We start from the raw sequence: 25,721 nt of genomic DNA, 5'->3' as shown, positions 1-25,721 counted from the left end.
TGGAATGCAGACTGTGGTGGATACATTGGTGGCTGGAGGAGCCATCTGCTCCTTTTTCTACCAATCAGTGCATGTGACTGAACCAGCAGATGAGATGATTTCAAATCATCATGTCTGCTCTGCGGAGGGTCAATGCAATGGAAACTGGAGCAGAGTGTTGCTTTTTTTGTTTGCTTTTTTCATATGTGTATGAGATGTTTGCATTTATATTGGAGGCAATGTGGGGACTCACACTGTATATAGAGTGGCTATGTGGGGGCTCATACTGTATATAGGGTGCTATATGGGGGCTCATATTGTATATAGTAGTCTATGTGGGGGCTCATACTGTACATAGGAGGCTATGTGAGGGCTTATACTTTATAAAGAGAGGCTATGTGGGTGCTCACACTGTATACAGGGGCTATGTGGGAGCTTATAATGAATATAGAGGGGCTATGTGGGGGATCACACTGTACACAGGGGGCTATGTGAGAGCTCATATTGCATATAGAGGAACTCATATGGTATATAGGTGGTGTCAGCATATTTAATTCAGCACAATATTAAGTGATACTCGGTATTTACTCCTCTTTGGTCAGACCTCATCTGGAATACTGTGTACAGTTTTGGGCACCACATTTTAAAAAAGACATAGACAAACTGGAGCAAGTTCAGAGAAGAGCGACCAGAATGGTGACTGGTCTGCAAACCATGTCCTATGAGGAACGGTTGCAGGATTTGGGAATGTTTAGCTTGCAAAAAAGAAGACTGAGAGGAGACTTAATAGCTGTCTACAAATATGTCAAGGGCTGTCACATTGTAGAAGGATCATCTTTATTCTCATTTGCACAAGGAAAGACTAGAAGCAATGGGATGAAACTAAATGGGAGGAGACACAGATTAGATATTAGAAAAAACTTTTTGACAGTTAGGGTGATTAATGAGTGGAACAGGCTGCCACGAGAGGTGGTGAGTTCCCCTTCAATGGACGTCTTCAAACAGAGGCTGGACAGACATCTGTCTGAGATGATCTAGTGAATCCTGCTTTGAGCAGGGGGTTGGACCAGATGACCCAGGAGGTTCCTTCCAACTCTACCATTCTATGATTCTATGATTCTATGATTCTATGATACAATTAATATTAATATAAAATAATAATTATTAAATGATTAATATATTAATATTAGTATTGAGCAGAATTGATTTCAGCCTATTGGTTCGGCCCTCCACAACAGCCACGGTCTCTCATGTGACACCTCAGGAAAATTAATTGCCCACCCCTGCTGTTGGAAAATGTAAACCTTGCTTCTGAGCTTCCCCACAATTTATAGCTGATTCCAAATTAACAAAGCAGTCATCCTTGCAAAATGGGTTCATAAAATTTTAAAATTCTTGGCTTGCAATATATTGCATTCAAGACTTCTTTAATAGGTCATCCTAAAGGTAATCAATTGCATGGAGGATAATTATTATTATTGGGAGACTTTAATACTGTAATGTATAGAGATGAGCGGTGTTCGACTCGAACTGTTCGCCAATCTCAAATTCGAGCTGTTTTGGGCGGTGTTCGAGCCGTTCGGCGAACACGAACGATTTGAAAAAAATTCGGCTGTTCGAGGTTATGTTCGATAACTGTTCGTGCACCAAAATAATAACTGGATTTTTTCTCAGTAATGCTGAAAATTAATGTTAGTACGCAGTTTGAGTGTACAGTGGGGCGGGGGGAGGGGCAGGGGATGGATCTCTGCAAGAATAATGAAGATCTCCATTTTTTTTTCTCCTTCCCGCATTTACAGTGGGGAGGTGCAGTCTGTCAGCCTATCAGCAGCGCACACACGGAGCGAACTGCTTTTTTTCACACAAGCATGGGCATATGTCATTGGCAGTGTATGTCACATGTCCTTGCCCTATAAGACCCAGCCATTTTACCCGTCGCCACCATTTTCTCACTGCTGCAGTTGCGTGTTAGACGGCACCGCTGTTGCTGTGTGCGCTATACTTTGTTAATTTCAAGCCAATTTTCGCACAAATCTACAGATAGCTTGGGAGTAGGGAAGAGTTGTGATTACTGTCCTTTTAAGGACTAGGTTACATAATTTCATACGACTTTTATCAGGCAGGTCTGTGCTCTTAAATAGATAGGTTGGGAGTAAAGACTAATTGTAATTGCAGTCCTTTTCAGGGCTAGGTTACATCAGTTCCTATCAGTTTTTGCCAGGCAGGTCTGTGCCAGTGCTGTGCAAGTTTTTTTCACAGCATTTGGCTAAATCTAGCAAAGCAAATCCTTTTTGGCCTATTGCAGAGTGTGTTAGTTAGTGGAGTAGCCTATCTGTGTTGCAAGCTACACCACCTGTGTATAGAATACAATTTTTTTACTGCACCTAGTGAAGTAAAACCTTTTGGGCATAGCATCATTCTATTAGTCCATCTATACTAACCTCCACAAGGTTGCAAATTCAATATAATTTTTATCTGCATCTATCTCTGAAAAAATATTTAGACTTCTAGCAGTGTGTGGGACTTGTTCTATTAGTCCATCTATACTGACCTCCATCAGGTTACAAATTAAAAATAATTTTTTTCGGCATCTAGCTCTGAAAAAATATTTCAGCTTCTAGCAGTGTGTGGGACTTGTTCTAATAGTCCATCTATACTGACCTCCATCAGGTTGCAAATTCAATATAATTTTTTTCTGCATCTAGCTCTGAAAAAATATTTAGGCTTCTAGGAGTGTTTGGGACTTGGTGTATTAGTGCATCTATACTAACCTCCACCAGGTTGCAAATTAAAAATAATTTATATCTGCATCTAGCTCTGAAAAAATATTTCAGCTTCTAGCAGTGTGTGGGACTTGTTCTATTAGTCCATCTATACTGACCTCCATCAGGTTGCAAATTCAATATAATTTTTTTCAGCATCTAGCTCTGAAAAAAATAATTCAGCTTCTAGCAGTGTGTGGGACTTGTTCTATTAGTCCATCTATACTGACCTCCATCAGGTTGCAAATTCAATATAATTTTTATCTGCATCTAGCTCTGAAAAAATATTTAGGCTTCTAGCAGTGTGTGGTACTTGGTTTATTAGTCCATCTATACTAAACTCCACCAGGTTGCAAATTAAAAATAATTTTTATGTGCATCTAGCTCTGAAAAAATATTTCAGCATCTAGCAGTGTGTGGGACTTGTTCTATTAGTCTATCTATGCTGACCTCCATCAAGTTTCAAATTCAATAAAAAAAATTCTGCATCTAGCTCTGAAAAAATATTTAGGCTTCTAGCGGTGTGTGGGACTTGGTCTATTAGTATATCTATACTGACCTCCATCAGGATGCAAATTCAATATAATTTTTTTCTGCATCTAGCTCTGAAAAAATATTTCAGCTTCTAGCAGTGTGTGGGACTTGGTCTATTAGTCCATCTATACTAACCTCCACCAGGTTGCAAATTAAAAATAATTTTTATCTGCATCTAGCTCTGAAAAAATATTTAGGCTTCTAGCAGTGTGTGGGACTTGTTCTATTAGTCCATCTATACTGACCTCCATCAGGTTGCAAATTCAATATAATTTTTTTCTGTATCTAGCTCTGAAAAAATATTTCAGCTTCTATCAGTGTGTGGGACTTGGTCTATTAGTCCATCTATAATAACCTCCACCAGGTTGCAAATTAAAAATAATTTTTATCTGCATCTAGCTCTGAAAAAATATTTCAGCTTCTAGCAGTGTGTGGGACTTCTTCTATTATTCCATCTATACTGACCTCCATCAGGTTGCAAACTCAATATAATTTTTTTCTGCATCTAGCTCTGAAAAAATATTTCAGCTTCTAGCAGTGTGTGGGACTTGTTCTATTATTCCGTCTATACTGACCTCCATCAGGTTGCAAATTCAATGTAATTTTTTTCTGCATATAGCTCTGAAATAATATTTCAGCTTCTAGCAGTGTGTGGGACTTGGTCTATTAGTCCATCTATACTAACCTCCCCCAGGTTGCAAATTAAAAATAATTTTTATCTGCATCTAGGTCTGAAAAAATATTTAGGCTTCTAGCAGTGTGTGGGACTTGTTCTATTAGTCCATCTATACTGACCTCAATCAGGTTGCAAATTCAATATAATTTTTTTCTGCATCTAGCTCTGAAAAAATATTTCAGCTTCTAGCAGTGTGTGGGACTTGTTCTATTAGTCCATCTATACTGACCTCCATCAGGTTGCAAATTCAATATAATTTTTATCTGCATCTAGCTCTGAAAAACTATTTAGGCTTCTAGCAGTGTGTGGGACTTGGTCTATTAGTCCATCTATACTAAACTCCACCAGGTTGCAAATTAAAAATAATTTTTATCTGCATCTAGCTCTGAAAAAATATTTCAGCATCTAGCAGTGTGTGGGACTTGTTCTATTAGTCCATCTATACTGACCTCCACCAGGTTGTAAATTAAATAAAAAAAATTTCTGCATCTAGCTCTGAAAAAATATTTAGACTTCTAGCGGTGTGTGGGACTTGTTCTATTAGTCCATCTATACTGACCTCAATCAGGTTGCAAATTCAATATAATTTTTTTCTGCATCTAGCTCTGAAAAAATATTTCAGCTTCTAGCAGTGTGTGGGACTTGTTCTATTAGTCCATCTATACTGACCTCCATCAGGTTGCAAATTCAATATAATTTTTTTCTGCATCTAGCTCTGAAAAACTATTTAGGCTTCTAGCAGTGTGTGGGACTTGTTCTATTAGTCCATCTATACTGACCTCCACCAGGTTGTAAATTAAATAAAAAAAATTTCTGCATCTAGCTCTGAAAAAATATTTAGACTTCTAGCAGTGTGTGGGACTTGTTCTATTAGTCCATCTATACTGACCTCCACCAGGTTGTAAATTAAATAAAAAAAATTTCTGCATCTAGCTCTGAAAAAATATTTAGACTTCTAGCGGTGTGTGGGACTTGTTCTATTAGTCCATCTATACTGACCTCCATCAGGTTGCAAATTCAATATAATTTTTATCTGCATCTAGCTCTGAAAAAATATTTAGGCTTCTAGCAGTGTGTGGTACTTGGTTTATTAGTCCATCTATACTAAACTCCACCAGGTTGCAAATTAAAAATAATTTTTATGTGCATCTAGCTCTGAAAAAATATTTCAGCATCTAGCAGTGTGTGGGACTTGTTCTATTAGTCTATCTATGCTGACCTCCATCAAGTTTCAAATTCAATAAAAAAAATTCTGCATCTAGCTCTGAAAAAATATTTAGGCTTCTAGCGGTGTGTGGGACTTGGTCTATTAGTATATCTATACTGACCTCCATCAGGATGCAAATTCAATATAATTTTTTTCTGCATCTAGCTCTGAAAAAATATTTCAGCTTCTAGCAGTGTGTGGGACTTGGTCTATTAGTCCATCTATACTAACCACCACCAGGTTGCAAATTAAAAATAATTTTTATCTGCATCTAGCTCTGAAAAAATATTTAGGCTTCTAGCAGTGTGTGGGACTTGTTCTATTAGTCCATCTATACTGACCTCCATCAGGTTGCAAATTCAATATAATTTTTTTCTGTATCTAGCTCTGAAAAAATATTTCAGCTTCTATCAGTGTGTGGGACTTGGTCTATTAGTCCATCTATAATAACCTCCACCAGGTTGCAAATTAAAAATAATTTTTATCTGCATCTAGCTCTGAAAAAATATTTCAGCTTCTAGCAGTGTGTGGGACTTCTTCTATTATTCCATCTATACTGACCTCCATCAGGTTGCAAACTCAATATAATTTTTTTCTGCATCTAGCTCTGAAAAAATATTTCAGCTTCTAGCAGTGTGTGGGACTTGTTCTATTATTCCGTCTATACTGACCTCCATCAGGTTGCAAATTCAATGTAATTTTTTTCTGCATATAGCTCTGAAATAATATTTCAGCTTCTAGCAGTGTGTGGGACTTGGTCTATTAGTCCATCTATACTAACCTCCCCCAGGTTGCAAATTAAAAATAATTTTTATCTGCATGTAGGTCTGAAAAAATATTTAGGCTTCTAGCAGTGTGTGGGACTTGTTCTATTAGTCCATCTATACTGACCTCAATCAGGTTGCAAATTCAATATAATTTTTTTCTGCATCTAGCTCTGAAAAAATATTTCAGCTTCTAGCAGTGTGTGGGACTTGTTCTATTAGTCCATCTATACTGACCTCCATCAGGTTGCAAATTCAATATAATTTTTATCTGCATCTAGCTCTGAAAAACTATTTAGGCTTCTAGCAGTGTGTGGGACTTGGTCTATTAGTCCATCTATACTAAACTCCACCAGGTTGCAAATTAAAAATAATTTTTATCTGCATCTAGCTCTGAAAAAATATTTCAGCATCTAGCAGTGTGTGGGACTTGTTCTATTAGTCCATCTATACTGACCTCCACCAGGTTGTAAATTAAATAAAAAAAATTTCTGCATCTAGCTCTGAAAAAATATTTAGACTTCTAGCGGTGTGTGGGACTTGTTCTATTAGTCCATCTATACTGACCTCAATCAGGTTGCAAATTCAATATAATTTTTTTCTGCATCTAGCTCTGAAAAAATATTTCAGCTTCTAGCAGTGTGTGGGACTTGTTCTATTAGTCCATCTATACTGACCTCCATCAGGTTGCAAATTCAATATAATTTTTTTCTGCATCTAGCTCTGAAAAACTATTTAGGCTTCTAGCAGTGTGTGGGACTTGTTCTATTAGTCCATCTATACTGACCTCCACCAGGTTGTAAATTAAATAAAAAAAATTTCTGCATCTAGCTCTGAAAAAATATTTAGACTTCTAGCAGTGTGTGGGACTTGTTCTATTAGTCCATCTATACTGACCTCCACCAGGTTGTAAATTAAATAAAAAAAAATTCTGCATCTAGCTCTGAAAAAATATTTAGACTTCTAGCGGTGTGTGGGACTTGTTCTATTAGTCCATCTATACTGACCTCCACCAGGTTGCAAATTAAAAATATATTTTATCTGCATATACCTCTGAAAAAATATTTAGGCTTCTAGCAGTGTGTGGGATATGTTCTATTAGTCGATCTTTACTGACCTCCATCAGGTTGCAAATACAATATAATTTTTTTCTGCATCTAGCTCTGAAAAAATATTTCAGTTTCTTCCAGTGTGTTGGACTTGTTCTTTAAGTCCATCTATACTGACCTCTATCAGGTTGCAAATTCAATATAATTTTTTTCTGCATCTAGCTCTGAAAAAATATTTAGGCTTCTAGCAGGGTTTGGGACATGGTGTATGAGTGCATCTATAATAACCTCCACCAGGTTGCAAATTAAAAATAATTTTTATCTGCATCTAGCTCTGAAAAAATATTTCAGCTTCTAAGTGTGTGGGACTTATTCTATTAGTCCACCTATACTGACCTCCATCATGTTGCAAATTCAATATAATTTTTATCTGCTTCTAGCTCTGAAAAATTATTTAGGCTTCTAGCAGTGTGTGGGACTTGTTCTATTAGTCCATCTATACTGACCTCCATCAGGTTGCAAATTCAATAAAAAAAATTCTGCATCTAGCTCTGAAAAAATATTTAAGCTTCTAGCGGGGTGTGGGACTTGTTCTATTAGTCCATCTATACTAACCTCCACCAGGTTGCAAATTAAAAATATTTTTTATCTGCATCTAGCTCTGAAAAATATTTCAGCTTCTAGCAGTGTGTGGGACTTGTTCTATTAGTCCATCTATACTGACCTCCATCAGGTTGCAAATTCAATATAATTTTTTTCTGCATCCAGCTCTGAAAAAATATTTCAGCTTCTAGCAGTGTGTGGGACTTGTTCTATTATTCCGTCTATACTGACCTCCATCAGGTTGCAAATTCAATATAATTGTTTTCTGCATATAGCTCTGAAATAATATTTCAGCTTCTAGCAGCGTGTGGGACTTGGTCTATTAGTCCATCTATACTAACCTCCACGAGGTTGCAAATTAAAAATAATTTTTATCTGCATCTAGCTCTGAAAAAATATTTCAGCTTCTAGCAGTGTGTGGGACTTGTTTTATTTGTCCATCTATACTGACCTCCATCTGGTTGCAAATTCAATATAATTTTTTTCTGCATCTAGCTCTGAAAAAATTTTTCTGCTTCTAGCAGTGTGTGGGACTTGTTCTATTAGTCCATCTATACTGACCTCCATTAGGTTGCAAATTCAATAAAAAAATTCTGCATCTAGCTCTGAAAAAATATTTAAGCTTCTAGTGGTGTGTGGGACTTGTTCTATTAGTCCATCTATACTAACCTCCACCAGGTTGCAAATTAAAAATATTTTTTATCTGCATCTAGCTCTGAAAAAATATTTCAGCTTCTAACAGTGTGTGGGACTTCTTCTATTAGTCCGTCAATACTGACCTCCATCAGGTTGCAAATTCAATATAATTTTTTTCTGCATATAGCTCTGAAATAATATTTCAGCTTCTAGCAGTGTGTGGGACGTGTTCTATTAGTCCATCTATACTGACCTCCATCAGGTTGCAAATTCAATATAATTTTTTTCTGCATCTAGTTCTGAAAATATATTTAGGCTTCTAGCAGTGTGTGGGACTTCGTCTATTATTCCATCTATACTAACCTCCACCAGGTTGCAAATTAGAAATAATTTTTTTCTGCATCTAGCTCTGAAAAAATATTTAGGCTTCTAGCAGTGTGTGGGACTTGTTCTATTAGTCCATCTATACTGACCTCCATCAGGTTGCAAATTCAATATAATTTTTATCTGCATCTAGCTCTGAAAAACTATTTAGGCTTCTAGCAGTGTGTGGGACTTGGTCTATTAGTCCATCTATACTAAACTCCACCAGGTTGCAAATGAAAAATAATTTTTATCTGCATCTAGCTCTGAAAAAATATTTCAGCAACTAGCAGTGTGTGGGACTTGTTCTATTAGTCCATCTATACTGACCTCCACCAGGGTATAAATTCAATAAAAAAAATTTCTGCATCTAGCTCTGAAAAAATATTTAGGCTTCTAGCGGTGTGTGGGACTTGTTCTATTAGCCATCTATACTGACCACCACCAGGTTGCAAATTAAAAATATTTTTTATCTGCATCTAGCTCTGAAAAAATATTTCAGCTTCTAGCAGTGTGTGGGTCTTCGTCTATTAGTCCATCTATACTAACCTCCACCAGGTTGCAAATTAAAAATAATTTTTATCTGCATCTAGCTCTGAAAAAATATTTAGGCTCCTAGCAGTTTGTGGGCCTTCTTCTATTAGTCCATCTATACTGACCTCCATCAGATTGCAAATTCAATATAATTTTTATCTGCATCTAGCTCTGAAAAAATATTTCAGCTTCTAGCAGTGTGTGGGACTTGGTCTATTAGTCCATCTATACTAACCTCCACCAGGTTGCAAATTAAAAATAATTTTTATCTGCATCTAGCTCTGAAAAATTATTTCAGCTTCTAACAGTGTGTGGGACTTGTTCTATTAGTCCATCTATACTGACCTCCATCAGGTTGCAAATTCAATATAATTTTTTTCTGTATCTAGCTCTGAAAAAATATTTAGGCTTCTAGCAGTGTGTGGGACTTTGTCTATTAGTCCATCTATACTAACTCCACCAGGTTGCAAATTAAAAATAATTTTTATCTGCATCTACCTCTGAAAAAATATTTAGGCTTCTAGCAGTGTGTGGGATATGTTCTATTAGTCCATCTTTACTGACCTCCATCAGGTTGCAAATTCAATATAATTTTTTACTTCATCTAGCTCTGAAAAAATATTTCAGCTTCTTGCAGTGTGTTGGACTTGTTCTTTAAGTCCATCTATACTGACCTCCATCAGGTTGCAAATTCAATATAATTTTTTTCTGCATCTAGCTCTGAAAAAATATTTAGGCTTCTAGCAGGGTTTGGGACATGGTGTATGAGTGCATCTATAATAACCTCCACCAGGTTGCAAATTAAAAATAATTTTTATCTGCATCTAGCTCTGAAAAAATATTTCAGCTTCTAACAGTGTGTGGGACTTATTCTATTAGTCCATCTATACTGACCTCCATCATGTTGCAAATTCAATATAATTTTTATCTGCATCTAGATCTGAAAAATTATTTAGGCTTCTAGCAGTGTGTGGGACTTGTTCTATTAGTCCATCTATACTGACCTCCACCAGGTTGCAAATTCAATAAAAACAACTTCTGCATCTAGCTCTGAAAAAATATTTGGGCTTCTAGCGGTGTGTGGGACTTGTTCTATTAGTCCATATATACTAACCTCCACTAGGTTGCAAATTAAAAATATTTTTTATCTGCATCTAGCTCTGAAAAAATATTTCAGCTTCTAGCAGTGTGTGGGACTTGTTCTATTAGTCCATCTATACTGACCTCCATCAGGTTGCAAATTAAATATAATTTTTTTCTGCATCTAGCTATGAAAAAATATTTAGGCTTCTAGCAGTGTGTGGGACTTGTTCTATTAGACCATCTATACTGACCTCCATCAGGTTGCAAATTCAATATAATTTTTTTCTGCATCTAGCTCTGAAAAAATATTTAGGCTTCTAGTAGTGTGTGGGTCTTGGTCTATTAGTCCATCTATACTAAACTCCACCAGGTTGCAAATTAAAAAAAAAATTTTTATCTGCATCTAGCTCTGAAAAAATATTTCAGCATCTAGCAGTGTGTGGGACTTGTTCTATTAGTCCATCTATACTGACCTCCACCAGGATGCAAATTCAATAAAAAAAATTTCTGCATCTAGCTCTGAAAAAATATTTGGGCTTCTAGCGGTGTGTGGGACTTGTTCTATTAGTCCATATATACTAACCTCCACTAGGTTGCAAATTAAAAATATTTTTTATCTGCATCTAGCTCTGAAAAAATATTTCAGCTTCTAGCAGTGTGTGGGACTTGTTCTATTAGTCCATCTATACTGACCTCCATCAGGTTGCAAATTCAATATAATTTTTTTCTGCATCTAGCTATGAAAAAATATTTCAGCTTCTAGCAGTGTGTGGGACTTGGTCTATTAGTCCATCTATACTAACCTCCACCAGGTTGCAAATGAAAAATAATTTTTATCTGCATCTAACTCTGAAAAAATATTTAGACTTCTAGCAGTGTGTGGGACTTCTTCTATTAGTCCATCTATACTGACCTCCATCAGGTTGCAAATTAAATATAATTTTTTTCTGCATCTAGCTCTGAAAAAATATTTCAGCTTCTAGCAGTGTGTGGGACTTGGTCTATTAGTCCATCTATACTAACCTCCACCAGGTTGCAAATTAAAAATAATTTTTACCTGCATCTAGCTCTGAAAAAATATTTAGGCTTCTAACAGTGTGTGGGACTACCTCTATTAGTCCATCTATACTGACCTCCATCAGGTTGCAAATTCAATATAATTTTTTTCTTCATCTAGCTCTGAAAAAATATTTCAGCTTCTAGCAGTGTGTGGGACTTGTTCTATTATTCCATCTATACTGACCTCCATCAGGTTGCAAATTCAATATAATTTTTTTCTGCATCTAGCTCTGAAAAAATATTTCAGCTTCTAGCATTGTGTGGGACTTGGTCTATTAGTCCATCTATGCTAACCTCCACCAGGTTGCAAATTAAATATAATTTTTTTCTGCATCTAGCTCTGAAAAAATATTTAAGCTTCTAGCAGTGTGTGGGACTTGTTCTATTAGTCCATCTATACTAATCTCGACCAGGTTGAAAATTAAAAATAATTTTTATCTGCATCTAGCTCTGAAAAAATATTTCAGCTTCTAACAGTGTGTGGGACTTGTTCTATTAGTCCATCTATACTGACCTCCATCAGTTGCAAATTCAATATAATTTTTTTCTGTATCTAGCTATGAAAAAATAGTTATGCTTCTAGCAGTGTGTGGGACTTGGTCTATTAGTCCATCTATACTAACCTCCACCAGGTAGCAAATTAAAAATAATTTTTATCTGCATCTACCTCTGATAAAATATTTAGGCTTCTAGCAGTGTGTGGGATATGTTCTATTAGTCCATCTATACTGACCTCCATCAGTTTGCAAATAAAATATAATTTTTTTCTGCATCTAGCTCTGAAAAAATATTTAGGCTTCTAGCAGGGTTTGGGACATGGTGTATGAGTGCCTCTATACTAACCTCCACCAGGTTGCAAATTAAAAATAATTTTTATCTGCATCTAGCTCTGAAAAAATATTTCAGCTTCTAGCAGTGTGTGGGACTTGTTCTATTAGTCCATCTATACTGACCTCCATCAGGTTGCAAATTCAATAAAAAAAATTTCTGCATCTAGCTCTGAAAAAATATTTCTGCTTCTAGCAGTGTGTGGGACTTGTTCTATTAGTCAATCTATACTGACCTCCATCATGTTGCAAATTCAATATAATTTTTATCTGCATCTAGCTCTGAAAAAATATTTCAGCTTCTAGCAGTGTGTGGGTCTTGATCTATTAGTCCATCTATACTAAACTCCACCAGGTTGCAAATTAAAAATAATTTTTATCTGCATCTAGCTCTGAAAAAATATTTCAGCATCTAGCAGTGTGTGGGACTTGTTATATTAGTCCATCTATACTGACCTCCATCAGGTTGCAAATTCAATAAAAAAAAATTCTGCATCTAGCTCTGAAAAAATATTTTAGCTTCTAGGAGTGTGTGGGACTTGTTCTATTAGTCCATCTATACTGACCTCCATCAGTTTGCAAATTCAATATAATTTTTTTCTGCATCCAGCTCTGAAAAAATATTTAGGCTTCTAGCAGTGTGTGGGACTTGGTCTTTTAGTCCATCTATACTAACCTCCACCAGATTGCAAATTAAAAATAATTTTTATCTGCATCTAGCTCTGAAAAAATATTTAGGCTTCTAGCAGTGTGTGGGACTTGTTCTATTAGTCCATCGATACTGACTTCCTTCAGGTTGCAAATTCAATATAATTTTTTTCTGCATCTAGCTCTGAAAAAATATTTCTGCTTCTAGCAGTGTGTGGGACTTGTTCTATTAGTCCATCTATACTGACCTACATCAGGTTGCAAATTAAATATAATTTTTTTCTCCATCTAGCTCTGAAAAAATATTTAAGCTTCTAGCAGTGTGTGGGACTTGTTCTATTAGCCCATCTATACTAACCTCCACCAGGTTGCAAATTAAAAATAATTTTTATCTGCATCTAGCTCTGAAAAAATATTTCAGCTTCTAGCAGTGTGTGGGACTTGTTCTATTAGTCCATCTATACTGACCTCCATCAGGTTGCAAATTCAATATAATTTTTTTCTGCATCTAGCTATGAAAAAATATTTCAGCTTCTAGCAGTGTGTGGGACTTGGTCTATTAGTCCATCTATACTAACCTCCACCAGGTTGCAAATGAAAAATAATTTTTATCTGCATCTAACTCTGAAAAAATATTTAGACTTCTAGCAGTGTGTGGGACTTCTTCTATTAGTCCATCTATACTGACCTCCATCAGGTTGCAAATTAAATATAATTTTTTTCTGCATCTAGCTCTGAAAAAATATTTCAGCTTCTAGCAGTGTGTGGGACTTGGTCTATTAGTCCATCTATACTAACCTCCACCAGGTTGCAAATTAAAAATAATTTTTACCTGCATCTAGCTCTGAAAAAATATTTAGGCTTCTAACAGTGTGTGGGACTACCTCTATTAGTCCATCTATACTGACCTCCATCAGGTTGCAAATTCAATATAATTTTTTTCTTCATCTAGCTCTGAAAAAATATTTCAGCTTCTAGCAGTGTGTGGGACTTGTTCTATTATTCCATCTATACTGACCTCCATCAGGTTGCAAATTCAATATAATTTTTTTCTGCATCTAGCTCTGAAAAAATATTTCAGCTTCTAGCATTGTGTGGGACTTGGTCTATTAGTCCATCTATGCTAACCTCCACCAGGTTGCAAATTAAATATAATTTTTTTCTGCATCTAGCTCTGAAAAAATATTTAAGCTTCTAGCAGTGTGTGGGACTTGTTCTATTAGTCCATCTATACTAATCTCGACCAGGTTGAAAATTAAAAATAATTTTTATCTGCATCTAGCTCTGAAAAAATATTTCAGCTTCTAACAGTGTGTGGGACTTGTTCTATTAGTCCATCTATACTGACCTCCATCAGTTGCAAATTCAATATAATTTTTTTCTGTATCTAGCTATGAAAAAATAGTTATGCTTCTAGCAGTGTGTGGGACTTGGTCTATTAGTCCATCTATACTAACCTCCACCAGGTAGCAAATTAAAAATAAATTTTATCTGCATCTACCTCTGATAAAATATTTAGGCTTCTAGCAGTGTGTGGGATATGTTCTATTAGTCCATCTATACTGACCTCCATCAGTTTGCAAATAAAATATAATTTTTTTCTGCATCTAGCTCTGAAAAAATATTTAGGCTTCTAGCAGGGTTTGGGACATGGTGTATGAGTGCCTCTATACTAACCTCCACCAGGTTGCAAATTAAAAATAATTTTTATCTGCATCTAGCTCTGAAAAAATATTTCAGCTTCTAGCAGTGTGTGGGACTTGTTCTATTAGTCCATCTATACTGACCTCCATCAGGTTGCAAATTCAATAAAAAAAATTTCTGCATCTAGCTCTGAAAAAATATTTCTGCTTCTAGCAGTGTGTGGGACTTGTTCTATTAGTCAATCTATACTGACCTCCATCATGTTGCAAATTCAATATAATTTTTATCTGCATCTAGCTCTGAAAAAATATTTCAGCTTCTAGCAGTGTGTGGGTCTTGATCTATTAGTCCATCTATACTAAACTCCACCAGGTTGCAAATTAAAAATAATTTTTATCTGCATCTAGCTCTGAAAAAATATTTCAGCATCTAGCAGTGTGTGGGACTTGTTATATTAGTCCATCTATACTGACCTCCATCAGGTTGCAAATTCAATAAAAAAAAATTCTGCATCTAGCTCTGAAAAAATATTTTAGCTTCTAGGAGTGTGTGGGACTTGTTCTATTAGTCCATCTATACTGACCTCCATCAGTTTGCAAATTCAATATAATTTTTTTCTGCATCCAGCTCTGAAAAAATATTTAGGCTTCTAGCAGTGTGTGGGACTTGGTCTTTTAGTCCATCTATACTAACCTCCACCAGATTGCAAATTAAAAATAATTTTTATCTGCATCTAGCTCTGAAAAAATATTTAGGCTTCTAGCAGTGTGTGGGACTTGTTCTATTAGTCCATCGATACTGACTTCCTTCAGGTTGCAAATTCAATATAATTTTTTTCTGCATCTAGCTCTGAAAAAATATTTCTGCTTCTAGCAGTGTGTGGGACTTGTTCTATTAGTCCATCTATACTGACCTACATCAGGTTGCAAATTAAATATAATTTTTTTCTCCATCTAGCTCTGAAAAAATATTTAAGCTTCTAGCAGTGTGTGGGACTTGTTCTATTAGCCCATCTATACTAACCTCCACCAGGTTGCAAATTAAAAATAATTTTTATCTGCATCTAGCTCTGAAAAAATATTTCAGCTTCTAGCAGTGTGTGGGACTTGTTCTATTAGTCCATCTATACTGACCTCCATCAGGTTGCAAATTCAATATAATTATTTTCTGTTTCAAGCTCTGAAAACATATTTAGGCTTCTAGCAGTGTGTGGGACTTGGTCTATTAGTCCATCAATACTAACCTCCACCAGGTTGCAAATTAAAAATAATTTTTATCTGCATCTACCTCTGAAAAAATATTTAGGCTTCTAGCATTGTGTGGGACTTGTTCTATGAGTCCATCTATACTGACCTCCATCAGGTTGCAAATTCAATATACTTTTATTCTGCATCTAGCTCTGAAAAAATATTTCAGCTTCTAGCAGTGTGTGGGACTTGTTCTATTAGTCCATCTATACTGACCTCCATCAGGTTGCAAATTCAATTTATTTTTTTTCTGCATATAGCTCTGAAAAAATATTTCAGCTTCTAGCAGTGTGTGGGACTTGGTCTATTAGTCCATCTATACTAACCTCCACCAGGTTGCAAATTAAAACAAATTTTTATCTGCATCTAGCTCTGAAAAAATATTTAGGCTTCTAGCAGTGTGTGGGACTTGTTCTATTAGTCTATCTATACTGACCTCCATCAGGTTGCAAATTCAATATAATTTTTTTCTGCATTTAGCTCTGAAAAAATATTTCAGCTTCTAGCAGTGTGTGGGACTTGGTCTATTAGTCCATCTATACTGACCTCCATCAGGTTGCAAATTCAATATAATTTTTTTCTGCATCTAGCTCTGAAAAATATTTCAGCTTCTAGCAGGGTGTGGGACTTGTTCTATTAGTCCATCTATACTGACCTCCATCAGTTTGCAAATTCAATATAATTTTTTTCTGTATCTAGCTATGAAAAAATATTTAGGCTTCTAGCAGTGTGTGGGACTTGTTCTATTAGTCCATCTATACTGACCTACATCAGGTTGCAAATTAAATATAATTTTTTTCTGCATCTAGCTCTGTAAAAATATTTAAGCTTCTAGCAGTGTGTGGGACTTGTTCTATTAGCCCATCTATACTAACCTCCACCAGGTTGCAAATTAAAAATAATTTTTATCTGCATCTAGCTCTGAAAAAATATTTCAGCTTCTAGCAGTGTGTGGGACTTGTTCTATTAGTCCATCTATACTGACCTCCATCAGGTTGCAAATTCAATATAATTATTTTCTGTTTCAAGCTCTGAAAACATATTTAGGCTTCTAGCAGTGTGTGGGACTTGGTCTATTAGTCCATCTATACTAACCTCCACCAGGTTGCAAATTAAAAATAATTTTTATCTGCATCTACCTCTGAAAAAATATTTAGGCTTCTAGCATTGTGTGGGACTTGTTCTATGAGTCCATCTATACTGACCTCCATCAGGTTGCAAATTCAATATAATTTTATTCTGCATCTAGCTCTGAAAAAATATTTCAGCTTCTAGCAGTGTGTGGGACTTGTTCTATTAGTCCATCTATACTGACCTCCATCAGGTTGGAAATTCAATTTATTTTTTTTCTGCATATAGCTCTGATAAAATATTTCAGCTTCTAGCAGTGTGTGGGACTTGGTCTATTAGTCCATCTATACTAACCTCCACCAGGTTGCAAATTAAAACAAATTTTTATCTGCATCTAGCTCTGAAAAAATATTTAGGCTTCTGGCAGTGTGTGGGACTTGTTCTATTAGTCCATCTATACTGACCTCCATCAGGTTGCAAATTCAATATAATTTTTTTCTGCATCTAGCTCTGAAAAAATATTTCAGCTTCTAGCAGTGTGTGGGACTTGGTCTATTAGTCCATCTATACTGACCTCCATCAGGTTGCAAATTCAATATAATTTTTTCTGCATCTAGCTCTGAAAAAATATTTCAGCTTCTAGCAGTGTGTGGGACTTATTCTATTAGTCCATCTATACTGACCTCCAACAGTTTGCAAATTCAATATAATTTTTTTCTGTATCTAGCTCTGAAAAAATATTTAGGCTTCTAGCAGTGTGTGGGACTTGGTCTATTAGTCTATCTATACTAACCTCCACCAGGTTGCAAATTAAAAATAATTTTTATCTGCATCTAGCTCTGAAAAAATATTTCAGCTTCTAGCTGTGTGTGGGATTTGGTCTATTAGTCCATCTATACTAACCGCCACCAGTTTGCAAATTAAAAATAATTTTTATCTGCATCTAGCTCTGAAAAATTATTTCAGCTTCTAGCAGTGTGTGGGACTTGTTCTATTAGTCCATCTATGCTGACCTCCATCAGGTTGCAAATTCAATATAATTATTTTCTGTTTCAATCTCTGAAAACATATTTAGGCTTCTAGCAGTGTGTGGGAGTTCGTCTATTAGTCCATCTATACTAACCTCCACCAGGTTGCAAATTAAAAATAATTTTTATCTGCATCTACCTCTGAAAAAATATTTAGGCTTGTAGCATTGTGTGGGACTTGTTCTATGAGTCCATCTATACTGACCTCCATCAGGTTGCAAATTCAATATAATTTTTTTCTGCATCTAGCCCTGAAAAAATATTTCAGCTTCTAGCAGTGTGTGGGACTTGTTCTATTAGTCCATCTATACTGACCTCCATCAGGTTGCAAATTCAATATAATTTTTTTCTGCATCTAGCTCTGAAAAAATATTTCAGCTTCTAGCAGTGTGTGGGACTTGTTCTATTAGTCCATCTATACTGACCTCCATCAGGTTGCAAATTCAATATAATTTTTTTCTGCATCTGCCTCTGAAAAAATATTTCAGCTTCTAGCAGTGTGTGGGACTTGTTCTATTAGTCCATCTATACTGACCTCCATCAGGTTGCAAATTCAATATAATTTTTTTCTGTATCTAGCTCTGAAAAAATAGTTAGGCTTCTAGCAGTGTGTGGGAGTTGGTCTATTAGTCCATCTATACTAACCTCCACCAGGTTGCAAATTAAAAATAATTTTTATCTTCATCTAGCTCAGAAAAAATATTTCAGCTTCTAGCAGTGTGTGGAATTTGGTCTATTTGTCCATCTATACTAACCGCCACCAGTTTGCAAATTAAAAATTATTTTTATCTGCATCTACCTCTGAAAAAATATTTAGGCATCTAGCAGTGTGTGGGACTTGTTCTATTAGTCCATCAATACTGACCTCCATCAGGTTACAAATTCAATATAATTTTTTTCTGTATCTAGCTCTGAAAAAATAGTTAGGCTTCTAGCAGTGTGTGGGACTTGGTCTATTAGTCCATCTATACTAACCTCCACCAGGTTGCAAATTCAATATAATCTTTTTCTGCATCTAGCTCTGAAAAAATATTTAGGCTTCTAGCAATGTGTGGGACTTGTTCTATTAGTCCATCGATGCTGACCTCCATCAGGTTGCAAATTCAATATAATTTTTTTCTGCATCTAGTTCTGAAAAAATATTTAGGCTTCTAGCAGTGTGTGGGACTTGGTCTATTAGTCCATCTATACTAACCTCCACCAGGTTGCAAATTAAAAATAATTTTTATCTGCACCTAGCTCTGAAAAAATATTTAGGCTTCTAGCAGTGTGTGGGACTTGTTCTATTAGTCTATCGATACTGACCTCCATCAGGGTGAAAATTCAATATAATTTTTTTCTGCATCTAGCTCTGAAAAAATATTTCAGCTTCTAGCAGTGTGTGGGACTTGTTCTATTAGTCCATCTATACTGACCTCCATTAGGTTGCAAATTCAATATAATTTTTTTCTGCATCTAGCTCTGAAAAAATATTTAGGCTTCTAACAGTGTGTGGGACTTGGTCTATTAGTCCATCTATACTAACCTCCACCAGGTTGCAAATTAAAAATAATTTTTATCTGCATCTAGCTCTGAAAAAATATTTAGGCTTCTAGCAGTGTGTGGGACTTGTTCTATTAGTCCATCTATACTGACCTCCATCAGGTTGCAAATTGAATATAATTTTTTCTGCATCTAGCTCTGAAAAAATATTTGGGCTTGTAGCAGTGTGTGGTACTCATTGAATTAGGCCATCTATACCAAGTTCCACCAGCTTTGAATTTAATAATAATTTTTAGCTGCATCTAGCCCTGAAAATAATTTTTCTTCTCAATAGTGGTAGCAATAGAAATATGGGGCGCACACCTGGCTAACAAAAATAAACGCTTCATAACAAAAAACACCAGCCTAGCGCATTGCATTAATAAGATGGCATCATCGTCTCTCCCAGTGCTAGGCCTACTATGCCGGCTAGCATTCCTGTGCCTAAAACACAATGTATGGGTCCGCGCTAGCCACTATGCTGAGGGGTCAAAAGCTGCTGCTAACGCTTTATAACAATTCAATTGGCAGATTTTCACAGAGCCCTTCCCCAATGCCCACCCATCGGGCAACAGTTGCCCACCCTCCCTATGGGATCTAGTGGCGAATAGTTGATGCCATTAATCAGAGTGTCAGTTGCCCCGTCGACGTGGCAAGCATACGGTAAGGCATGGGAAGAGTGGACACAACTAGTAGCAGGCAGACGGGTTGACCAATGTGAACAAGCCAGATCACAAGTCACCATAGAATTTCTCCACCAGCTAAAGATGAGGGGCATATCAGGGGCGTTAGCGCAGCGGTGTCTGAACGGAGTAGCATTTCACTACCAACTACTGAATTGGGGAGATGTGACAAAGATTCATCATCAGACAATCCATAAAAGGGTGGAAAAGGGGTCAGCCAAGTCAGGAGTGTAGACGTCCCGTCCCGTGTCACTAAAACTGATTTCTCACATCATATCCCTAACACTATTAACATGACACTCACAATTTTAAGCAACACTACTGTCTACTGCATTTGTGATCGCCTTCTTCGGGGCGCTATGCATAAGCGAATTAGTCCCTCAATCCAAAATTACCACCAGTGGAGACTAATTACACCAGGACGTAGTCATAGCCAATAATGCAACACGTCTACGCATACGCCAATCGAAAACGGTTCCAGCGGGCAGGGGCACTTGGGTACTTCTACAACCCACAAACGGTACACTGAGTCGGGTAACAATAGTAAAAACATATCTAACCATCAGATCATAAAGTAATTTCTTCCTATCACGCATTGATGGAACGCCATTATCAAGATACCAGTTCCAAGCTATATTTAATAAATGCATAACATCGGCAGGGAACCACCCCAAAGATTACGGGACACACTCATTTCGCATAGGCGCGGCCACGGAAGCAGCAAGAGCAGGACTGTCAGAAACGGAAGTTCAGAGGATAGGGAGATGGCGATCCACGTGTTTGGCGAGATACATAAGACCGGACTTGTTATCCTAACATGGTTTGTTTCTTTTACAGGTGACGCTAAGCCAACAGTGTGGGTGATAGGCCACTCGTATATATATTGGGCAGAAAAAAGGGCGAAAGTCCGCCCAGGCGGGAGGAAATTATAGTTTCATAACACATATTTCAACTGGAGAGGTATTAGAGGCCTGCTATGGCCACAGGTACTAATGGAGGTAATCAAGGTAGGGAGAGAGGCAAGAGGTCTGGTCATCTTAGTTATACAGGCCGGGGGAAACAACCTAGGTCATCACAAGAGCGCATAACTAATGGCAATAATGAAACTAGACACTGAGCGCTTCAGAGAATATTTCACAAATCTAGCTATAGTATGGTCAGAGATTGTGCCGATAGCGGTATGGCAAGGTGGCGAGACATCACGGCCATCGAACAGACAAGGCGGGTAATAAATATTCGGATGGCAAAATTTAGAAGAGACAGAGGCGGTGTAGTGATACGACACCGACAAATGGAAGGAGATAAAGCAGGCCTCATACGGCCCGACGGTGTTCACTTAATGGATATTGGACTGGACACATTCCTGTCAAGACTCCAGAACGGAGTGGAACAAGCGTTAAGAGTGATGGGTGGGGGTCAGAGTCCTGCATACGAGTACGCAGGATCCTCCGTGGCCTGGAAATAGAAAGGACATGTTGGAGAGTTACACTTGTTGGCCAACTTGCCGGAGTGGAGAACCAGGGCATGCTGCAACAAGCTGAATTATTTTAGAAATAAAATGCCTTTCTAATGGAATGAGTATAAAAAGTTAATAAAGCTGTGACCGATCCTCACCCATCCAGTTGTAAGAGTTACATTATTTTATTGTCAAGGAAAGGGGGGCGGTAGGGGGGCTGACCTTCTGGGTTTGGTTGGGGGCCCCCACAGTCTGCCTAGGCTAGATGCATTTAAAAATTCTTATTAGATACACAGGCGGTGCAGCTTGCTTCACAGCTGGGCTACTACGCCCAAAGTATTGCCTAGGCTAGATGCAGTTAAAAATTCTACGCTGACTAGCGGACACTGAAGATTTGGAGCAGACTTCTGAGTAAACAGCGATTCAGACTCAACCATCTGTGTTACCCCAAGCCATAGTGTATGTAGTTTCTTACAGTTAAAATTGGGGGGGAGTGACCCAACCCACCTGGAATTGACGATGCCAACACAGCAAGGGGACTCCAAAAAGAGTCTCCATTTTTTCCCAAAATTGTGGCACAGACACCACTTAATCCTAGAACGCATACCTGGGGCCTCGCAGTCCCGCCCTGTTAATTGTTTTCTATTTTCTGCAAGATTACTTTAGTTAGAATTTTGAAACTCTAGGTATTCTTCATGTATATAGTTGTTTGTCATTTGAGCTTGAGTTATTCCATGTTATTTGCACACGGGCCTAAAAGGCCCCAGGTATGTGAAAGTGTTTATTTTTATGGTCATGTGTTCTAGGGTTAAGTGGCATCAATTGCCCCACAGTTGCTTAAAAAGGTTGGTCAGGTGATTTTACCAAATCCTCAAGCTTTTAGTCTCCCCAGGATGACACAGGGGTAGAAAAGTCCTTGCGAATCCATGATTTGTTCATCTTTATGAACGTGAGTCTGTCTACATTCTCAGTGGACAGCCGCGCTTATCTCTCAGCACACCACCAGCAGCGCTGAACACACGTTCAGAGAGAACGCTGGCTGCAGGGCATGACAAGATCTCCAAGGCGTAAGTGGCGAGCTCCGGACCTTTTTCCAGATTGGAATCCCAAAATGAGCAAGGGTCCAGTGACACAGTCATGGTTCGATGTTCACTTAGAGATACTCCTGTACCATCCTCTCTAGGCGTTGACTACGTGTCAGACTTCTTGTCTCCTGTGGCCTTGCAAAGGATGGGCTAAAAAAGTGGTGAAACGATTCCACAAAATTGCTGTTACCAGCAGATACTGTGTTACTGTTATGGTTTGAGTGATGAAGACTCAACAGTCCCACGGTTGGCAAGTTGGAACTGTGAGATTCACTACATGCACCACTGGTGTTTTGTGGAAAAGCACATGTAAGATTCTGCAACAGAGTCTGCAGATACTCCTGCATGCGTAAATCCCTTTTTATGGCAGGAATTATTTCTGCAAATTTACTTTTGTACCGGGGATCTTAGAGTGTGGCAACCCAGGAGTCATGATTACTTCGAATTCTGACAATCTGAGGGTCATGTTGCAGGTAGTGGAGCAAGAAGGCACTCATGTGTATTGCGCATCCAGGAGAACCAAGTCCTTGTTGTGTTGGTAGCGAGGAAAGAATCATGCTTCCTTCCTCTGCCCTCTCCCCCCAACCTCGCACAACAGAAATGTGATCAAGGTCTCCCTCATCTGATGAGTCTTCCATGCCCATCGCCAGTTCGTCCTCCAATTCTTCCTTGGCTCCTGCACCTTCCTCAACAGTTTGGCTGCTACCATGCGCCCTGGTTAATCCCTCTACCCCACCCTCCCATGCCTGCCGCCTTGGTGCTGCCGACCGTCTGGACCTTGGAGATGTTATCCCTTCCGCATACGAATCCTCCTCTACTTCCTCCACCTCCTCTTGTCCCACCACCTGACTCTGAATTCTGTTTAATGTGTGCTCCAGCATGTAAATCACCGACACAGTCATGCTGATAATGGCATCATCGTCAGCACTAAACATCTTCTTCGCCATTTCAAAACTGTGCAGAAGGGTGTGTGGCGCCCCTGAGGGTTCAGTCGCCACAGAGTTACTGCATCTCACCCAGAGGTGTGGTATCTCACCCTCAGGTAAGGAAGGCGTATGGCTCGGGACCCTAACACCTGAATCCAACACATACCCGCAGTGGGGGTAGGGCGAGATTGCTCCTAAGGGAGAGCACAGTCCCAGGTCCCTAGCTGGCGGGAGGGTCCTATGTAGTGGGTGCTTAGGGGAGCAGCTTAGGGGAGCACATGACAGGGAGAGTATAAATAAGAAGCCATCTTAGAAAGAGCAAGCCAGTCAGAGGAGGAAAAGTGACAGGAGCAGAGGCTCTGCATGAGCTCTGCTCCGGAGGCGGGCCTAGCCTGGGAGGCCCAGGACTGAAGGAGAGAAGAGAGGAGTGGGAGCAGGAAGGCTCCAGGAACCGAAGGGACCCTAGGGGTACGGGCCGTGCAGAAGGCCACCCGTACTCCCGCTGCTACCAGGAGGTAGAGGGGTCAGGCCAGATAAGGGGAACCGGTCCCTCAACTAGCGGAGAAACAGCAAGGCTCAACTAGAAACCGGAGGCTGCAGCATTTCATGTACTGCAGGCCAAAGTCCACACCAGTCTCACTAAGAAAGTAGCCACATAGGACCCAGGGGACGGAACAGACGTCGCCCGCCAAGGCCCGAGGATACTGGATAGAAGTGTCACTGGATGTGAGGTGCAGGGAGAAGGCCAGAGAAATGACACACAGAAGGGGGTCCTATTAAGTACTCCGGAGCTATCTGGGGGTGGACTGAGCCCCTCACTGAGTACGCACAGCACGACGGGGGAGATTGCTCTGGTACCTGTAATCTGGACTGCAACAACTGTGAGTAAAGATCTTGGGACTGCATCACACGGACTCTGTTCATTACTGACTCCCTGCACTACAACCACCATCATCCACCCACACTGCCCTGAAGCTACACTCTTCCTGTGGGGAGTAATAATACCATTGCTGCAAAACCACCAGCTTCAGAGGACTGTTCCGCAGCGGCGACCCCTTTGGCCGCATTCCACAGGTGGCGTAGTCGGACATTATAAAACCCATATATACAAATTACCATTGGATTGACCGCCCTGGGTCACGGACCGGGTCACCGCCACAGTGACTACAACCCCCAGCGTCTACCGGCCCGGCTCGGGGTACCCCACGGCCCAGGGGACTAGTCAACTTCATAGGTCCCTGATCTGAGACCACTCCTGCAGCGTGATTTGCCCCACCTCTGGATCTCGTTGGCCCAGGCTATACGTCAGAATGTATTGCACCAGGGCTTGTCGGTGCTGCCACAGTCGCTGCAACATGTGCAGAGTTGAATTCCACCGTGTCGGCACATCGCATTTCTGCCGGTGAACTGGCAGGCCCAACGACTTCTGTAGAGATGTAAGTCGTTGAGCTGCGGGATGCGAACGGCGGAAGTGAGCACACAGCGACCGTGCCCTCTGCAGAAGGCCATCTAGTCCGGGATAGTGGGCTTAAAAATTGATGGACAACCAGGTTCAACACGTGAGCCATACAAGGCACATGTGTGACATTGCCCCAGCGAAGGGCCGCACCCAGGTTTGCAGCATTGTCGCACGCGGCCTTAGCTGGTTGCAGGTCCAGTGGAGACAACCATTCATGAAACTGGGTCTCCAGAGCTGACCACAACTCCTCAGCTGTGTGACTCACATTTCCCAGACATTTCAAAGTAAACACTGATGCCGTTGAGCCCTGCTGTCAGCATAGTAAGGAGGTGTGCAGGATTTCTTCTGCGCAGTTAGAAAGCAGGTGACATTACCAGACAGGCTTTGGGTGCAGGTGGAGGACCGAGATGAGGTTGAGGAGGCAGAAGCAGTGGAGGAACTTCGAGATAAAGAGGATTGACGCACAACTCGTGGGGACGGTAAGAATTGGACAGCAGCCCCTTGTCCTGCTGTCACCATAGTTACCCAGTGCCCAGTCAGCGACATGTAACGCCCCTGTCCATGCCTACTCGTCCAAGTGTCTGTGGTGAAATGCACCCTGTCACACACAGAGTTTCTCAAAGAAGCGGTGATGTTGTGTGCGACATGCTGGTGGAGCGCAGGCATACCTTTCTTTGAAAAGTAGTGCCGACTGGGCATCTGGTACTGGGGCACTGCGACGGACATAAGGTCTCGAAAATCCTCTGTGTCCTAAAGGCGGAAAGGCAGCATTTCTGTAGCCAGCAGCTTGCAGATGGTGAAATTCAACTTCTTAGCTTTGTCATGGCTAGGAGGAAATGGTCTTTACTTTTCCACATCTGAGGGACCGAGGGCTGGC

The sequence above is a fragment of the Phyllobates terribilis genome, unplaced genomic scaffold, assembly GCF_046119375.1.
Source record: "Phyllobates terribilis strain yellow unplaced genomic scaffold, ASM4611937v1 Scaffold_4__5_contigs__length_816908805, whole genome shotgun sequence".
In the NCBI taxonomy this organism is placed as follows: domain Eukaryota; kingdom Metazoa; phylum Chordata; class Amphibia; order Anura; family Dendrobatidae; genus Phyllobates; species Phyllobates terribilis.
This window is presented reverse-complemented; position numbering follows the sequence as displayed.